The following is a 7,407-nucleotide window of genomic DNA, read 5'->3' as shown; positions in this document are numbered from 1 at the left end:
GGACTCTTTAATGGTAACTTCCATTCATTTTTTCTATAGGACTAATTGTTGCTTTCTCTTCTGTGTGATATAAGTGGAAATTATTTCCTCAATTTTTCTTTCATCAATTTATTTTATTTTGTTTTTTTCTGTGAAGTCTCTGTATATTCATGTCATCTAAATTTTCAACTTTGTTTTCAAAACCTGTTTTGATGTATGGAGTAAGAAAGAGATACAATTTTATCTTTCTCATATGGCTAAAGAAAGATGTTCATTTGGCTCTTGAATTTCTGTTTGTCCCAATATAACAATATTTTAATAATAAGCCAAAACAAACAAAGAAACAAAAAATCCTGTTGTCGAGTTGTTTCTGACTCGCAGTGACCCTATAGGACAGAGTGGAATTGCCCCATAGATTTTCAAGGAGAGACTGGTGATTTCGAATGCTGACTTTTTGGTTAACAGCCATACTCTTATCCACTGAGCTACCAGGGTTCCATTTCAATAAAAGAAATACTGCAATTTATTTTAAACTTTGTAGGATGAGCCTTCCTACTCTAATTTGGTTTATTTTACTTTTTTAATCTTTTTTTTTTTCTTGAATTTCTCTGATTGTTCATTCATTGGAGCACCATAAGAGCAATTTTGAGGTATTATACTTCAGTATCCCAAACGAATCTTGTATTATATTCATTCCCATCCAAGTAAATGTGTGTTAGACTAAATCGTGTCTTAGAACGATTTCCAGACCTGGTAATACTCCAAATGTAGCCTTTGAATAAATGATATTCAGGCATAAACTAGGGATTTTGAAATGACTACAACAATTGTTCTTTCTGAAGGGCAATTGAATTTGAATGATCTCTTAGACTGAGTGAAATAATAGGATGAACGTGCACTAGAATTGGGGTCAAAGAGCTGAATTTCTGTCATCAACCTATCATTTCTGGTTATATGAACTTCTGTGAATCTCAAATTCCTTGAACCTCTGTGTCACCATATATGCAGTGGAATAATCATCCTTTTCCTCTCTCCTTCTCAGCCTAAGCGGATTGTTTCCAGCGTAAGGCTGCTCATCCACGCTGTTGTTGTAGGTGCCGTCCAGTCTGTCCTGACTCATGGTGACCTTATGTACAACAGAACAAAACACAGCCTGGTCCTGTGCCATGCTCGTGATTGTTTTTATACTTGACGCCCAGTGTTACAGCCACTGTGTCAATTCATCTTGTTGAGGGTCTTCCTCTTTTTTGCTGACCTTCAAAAAGGTGGACGGTTTTTACCAAGTGTAATGTCCTTCTGTAGGACTGGTCCCCCCTGATAACATGTCCAAAGTATGAGCGACAAAGTCTCACCATCATCGCTTATAAGTAGCATTCTGGCTGTACTTCTTCCAAGACAGATTCGTTCATACTTTTAGCAGCCCGTGGTATATACAATATTCTTCACCAACATCATAATTCAAAAGTGTCAGTTCTTCTCCTTATTCATTGCCCTGCTCTCACATGCAAATCATATCAGGCAATTGAAAACACTATGGCATGGGTCAAGCACACCTTAGTCCTTAACGTGACATATTAGTTTTAACACATCAAAGAGTTCTTTTGCACCAGATCTGACAAATGCAATGTGTCCTTTGATTTCTTGTCTGCTGCTTCCGTGGACATTAATTGTGGATCCAAGTAAAATGAAATCCTTGACAGCTTCAATAATTTCTCATTTTATCATGATGTTGCTTATTGGTCAGCTGTAAGGATTTTTGTTTTTGTTTTTTATGTTGAGGCATAATCCAGACTGAAAGCTGTGGTCTTGGATCATTACCCAGTAAGTACCTCAAGTCCTCTTTACTTTCAGCAAGCAAGGTTTTGTCATCTGCATAACACAGATTGTTAATGAGTCTTCCTCAAATCCTGATGCTGCGTTCTTCTTCATTTATTCCAGCTTCTCAGAGTATTAACTCAACATGCAGATTGAATTAGTATGGTGAAAGGATACAACCTTGATGCACAGTTTTCTTGCATTTAAACTACACAGTATCCACTTGTTCTGTTCAAAAACTGCCTCTTGAACTAAGTACAGGTTCCTTGTGAGCACAATAAAGTGTTCTGGAATTCATGTTCTTCACAATGCTGTTCATAATTGGTTATGATCCACAGAGTCAAAGGCCTTTGCATAGTCAGTAAAACACAGGTAAACATCGTTCTGGTATTCCATTTTCAGCCAGGATTGATCTGACCTCAGTAATGATATCCCTGGTTCCCTGTCATCTTCTGAGTCCACCTTGAATTTCTGGCAGTTCCCCGTCAATATATTGTTGTAGCCACTTTTGAACAATCTTCAGCAAAATTTTTCTTGTGTGTGATATTAATGACATTGTTCAAAATTTCCTCATTCTTTTGGATCACCTTTCCTGGAAATAGGCATAAATATAGATCTCTTCCAGTGAGTTGGCCAGGTAGTCATCTTCCAAATTCTTGGCTTAGGCAAGTGAGTACTTCCAGCGCTGCATCCATTTGTTGGAACATCTCAGCTGGTATTCCAACAATTCCTTGAGCCTTGTTTTTCACCAGTGCCTTCAGCGTAGCTTGGACTTCTTCCTTCAGTAGCATTCGTTCCTACTCATTGCTATCTCCTGAGATGTTTGAACATCGACCAATTGTTTTGGTATAGTGACTCTGTGTATTCCTCCCATCATCTTTTGGTGCTTCCTAAGTCATTTAATATTTTCCCCCATAGAATCCTTCAATATTGCAGCTTGCTGCTTGAATTTTTTCTTCAGTTCTTTCAGCTTGAAAAATGCAGAGTACATTCTTCCTTTTTGGTTTTCCATCCACAGGTCGTCACACATGTCATTATAATACTTTGTTTTCTCAAGCCACCCTTTGAAATCTTCTTTTCAACTATTTTACTTCATCATTTATTCCTTTTGCTTTAGCTACTCAACATTCTAGAGCAACTTAGAGTTTCTTCTCACAGCAACTTTTTTTTAATAATTTTTATTGAGCTTTAAGTGAACGTTTACAAATCAAGTCAGTCTGTCACATATAAGCTTATATACGCCTTACTCCATACTCCCACTTATTCTCCCCCTAATGTGTCAGCCCTTCCAGTCTCTCCTTTCGTGACAATTTTTCCAGTTTCTAACCCTCTCTACCCTCCTATCTCCCCTCCAGACAGGAGATGCCAACACAGTCTCAAGTGTCCACCTGATACAAGTATTCTCACATTAACTTTGATCTTATTTATTTAATTATTTTTTTCTGTTTAATGAGCTCTTGCTTTCTTCATGTATGATGTCCTTGATATCATTCCACAACACATCTGGTCTCTGGTCATTAGTATTCAATATGTTAAATCTCTTCTTGAGATGGTCTCTAAATTCAGGTGAGATGTACTCAAGATCAAACTTTGGCTCTTGTAGACTTGTTAATTTTCATCAGTTTCAACTTCAACTTGCATATGAGCAATTGATGGTCTGTTCCACAGTTGGCCCCTGGCTTTGTTCTGACCGATGATATTGAGCTTTTCCATCCTCTCTTCCCATAGATGTAGTCAATTTGATTCCTGTGTATTCCATCTGTTGGTAGAAAAAGGTATTTGCCATAAAGAAGTCATTGGTCACAAAAAATTCTATCATGCAGTCTGTGGCATTGTTTCTATCATCAAGGCCACATTTTCCAACTACAAATCCTTCTTTGTTTCCAACTTTCACATTCCAATCTCCATGTATTATAAATGTATCTAGAGTGCATATTTGGTCAATTTCAGACTGCAAAAAATTGGTAAAAATCTTCAATTTCTTCATCTTTGGCCTTAATGGTTGGTTCATAAATTTGAATAATGCTCTTATTAACTAGTCTTTGTTGTAGGTGTATGGATATTATCCTATCACTGACAGTGCTGTGCTTCAGGATAGATCTATGTGTTCTTTTTGACAATGAATGCAACACCATTCCTTTTCAAGTTGTAGTTCCCAGCATAGTAGACAATGGGATTGTCTGATTGAATATGGGCAATACCAGTCCATTTCAGCTCACTAACTCCTAGGATATCAATGTTTATGTGCTCCATTTCATTTTTGACCATTTCCAATTTTCCTAGATTCATACTTTGTACATTCCATGTTCCGATAATTAGTGGATGTTTGTAGCTGTTTCTTTTCATTTTGAGTCACGCCACAGCAACAAATGAAGGTCCTGAAAGTTTAACTCCATCCATATGATTAAGGTTGACTCTACTTTGAGGAGGCAGCTCTTCTCCAGTCATCTTTTGAGTGCCTTCCAACCTGAGGGTCTCATCTTCTGGCGGTATATTAAGCCATGTTCTGCTGCTATTGATAAGGTTTCACTGGCTAATTCTTTTCAGAAGTGGACTGCCAGGTCCTTCTTCCTAGTCTTCTTAAGTTGGAAGGTCAGCTGAAACCTGTCCAGCCTGAGTAACCAATGCTGGTATCTGAATACTGATGACATAGCTTCCAGCATCACAGCAAACACGTAAGCATCCATGTGCTGTGGTATAGGCCCTAAGATACCTAAAAATAATGACTCAAACATACTATGCACACTTTTGTTCATTGCTGTTTTATTCACATAAACAAATAAATGGGAAAAAAAAACTAACTTTGCAGTAACAGATGAGTGGATAAGCAAATTGTGGCACATACATACAATGGAATACTTGCTGTTTTTAAGTGCTATAGAGTCAGTTCCGACTCATAGCAACCTCATGGACAACAGAACATAGCACTGCCCAGTCCTGCACCATCCTCACAATAGTTGTTATGAGTGAGCCCATCATTTCAGTCACTGTGTCAATCCATCTCATGAGCGTTATCCTCTTTTCTGCTGACCCTCTACATCACTAAGCAGGATTTTCTTTGCCAAGGAACAATGATGATTCCACAGAACTTATTATAACACAGATGGACCTGAAGGGCATAAAGCAAAGTGAAATAAGTCAAGCAAACATGGACAAATATTGAATGATCCCTCTTTTTTAAGATGACAAGAATAGATAAATATAAAGAGACCAATGTCCAGTGGTGGTTACCAAGGAGAGGAAAAAAAAAAAGAAAAAAAAATTTTTTTAGTGGTTCAAAAATTGTGGTTTATAGAGACTAGTATTTTTGGTGAAGAGAAAAGTGGCAGTGAATGTGGAGGTAGTTAGCACAGCACAACCAAAGTAAAAACCACTGTCTGAGCACCTAGCAATGGATATATGCAAATCAGTATATGTGTATGCACAGGTTTGTATATAGGCGAGAACAGCTAGAAGTATCTACAGGTGTGTGTAAACTGAAATATGTGGGTGTAGGCACATATATTTACTGAAGACACAAATATAGACACTCCTCATACATAACCAGACAGCTTCATACATTGGTTTTCTGGATTTGGAGTTTTAGGACCATAATCTCATGGGACAACTCAGTCAATTGACATAACATAGTTCACAATGATAATGATCCGAATCCTAGAGAAGTGAAAATGTCTGGGATCATAAGATCTTGTAATTAGCCATCTAAGACACAAATTATAGGTCTCTATTGACCAGGAGCAAAACAGCCAGAATGAAACCCAAAGAGCAGAGAAGAAACAAATCTACATGAGCCACAACCTCATCCACCCTGAGACCAGAAGAACTAAATAGTGCCAGCTACCACCATTGACCATTCTAATCGGGATCACAATAGATGGTAAATGTGGAGCCAAACACAAATTTCTATTAAGATAAAAAAAAAAAATCGGACAACCTGGAACAGTAGAAAACAGAGGATTCTCTGAGACTGTTGCCCTGAGACACTCTTTAAACCTAGAACAGAATCTGTCCCCTGAGATCAACTTTTAGCTAAATAGCAGAGCGTCACACAAAATAAAGGATATTGCCCGTAAGATTAATGATCTACTGAAAAACCATTAGTACGAGATCAAAACTTCAACAGTTATTCAAAAGCAAACACAAGAAGACAAGGGGGAAGGGAAACTGGAGTACTAGAAAATGGAATAATCAGAACACAATTAAGGGTAATGTCAACACTTTGTGATGAATGTACCTAATGTCACTGAACAATTTGTGAGAAAATTGAAAACAGAAACCTAAGTTGCTATGTAAATTTTCACCAAAAATTCAATAAACCAATAATAATAATAGATACAATTCTAGAATGTTGCCCAGATGTCTAACTGTGTCTTTTCCTTCAGTGACTAGGCTGCCTAATCTACAATTTTGCCTCTCACAGTGAATCACATAGCTCCTGGAGTATAGAATGATCAAGGCAGGGAATTTGGGGTCCCTTTTTTTTACCATGGTGTATTATGGGATATGTTGGAGATATTTTCATTCATTTGAACTATTTCCAAAAAAAAAAAAAAGTGTATAATTCTATTAGACGAATGTGTATCATGTCCTAGATGAAAAAAGAAGTAAATTCCTTAAAAATTATTGGAAGTATTAATGGTGTTGAAAAGTTAAGTGTCTTTATGTGCATTTTGTTAGAAAATCACAAAACAAAACAAAAAAATTAAGGTTTACTACAATCCCACAAACCCAATCAAATCACTTAGCAATTAGGGAAAGGGGAGAAACAGCAGATGTGTTTAAATAAGGCTCTGTATGACACTGCAAATTTCAAGATAAGCTATAAGGTGAATAGACAACAAAGAAGTATGCATAGTACCCTAGATCCTCCTCCCTTTTCCATTTCATCCATTTCCATCCAAACTCAAACGCCTCTTTAAAGGTCCATTTTGAAACTCTTAAGTCCAGTGAAGAAAACGTTTCCTCAGAATGTAAGTTAATTCCACCATTTTCTTGACAGCTTTTTTCATATACTTGTTTCTAAGGTATAGTCAGGGGGTTCAGTGTGGCTGTCACTACAGTATGGTACACCGTGGCCTCCTTGTCAGTGTCCACACTGCTGCCAGGGTTGGACCTGAAATGAATGAAAGTATTGTTCCATGGAAGACAACAATGGCTGTGAGGTGGGAGGCACAGGCGGAAAAAGGTTTATGTCTTTCCTTTGCAGAGCACATCCTCGAGATGGTGATGAGAATAAACAAGTAGGAAGTAAGGATGGCAATGATAGTGACGATCTCATTAACAGTGGCCACAATGTACGATGGAAACCCTGGTAGCGTAGTGGTTAAAGGCTACAGCTGCTAACTGAAAGGTTGGCCGTTGGAATCGACCAGGTCCTCCATGGAAACTCTATGGGGGTAGTTCTACTCTGTCCTATCGGGTCAATATGAGTTGGAATTGACAATGTACAACAGAAGTTTATTCATAGAGACATCAGATCTAGCAAGATATAAGAAAAGGGATTGATTGCAAAAGTAGTGTATAATCATGTCTGGGAACTGGGACAGGATCTCAAGAGCTATACACATGCAAATCAGAGAACACACGGCTCTTCAGAGGTATCAGCCAGGCACC

Source organism: Loxodonta africana, unplaced genomic scaffold (genome assembly GCF_030014295.1).
Source record: "Loxodonta africana isolate mLoxAfr1 unplaced genomic scaffold, mLoxAfr1.hap2 scaffold_55, whole genome shotgun sequence".
Classification (NCBI taxonomy): Eukaryota; Metazoa; Chordata; class Mammalia; order Proboscidea; family Elephantidae; genus Loxodonta; species Loxodonta africana.
This window is presented reverse-complemented; position numbering follows the sequence as displayed.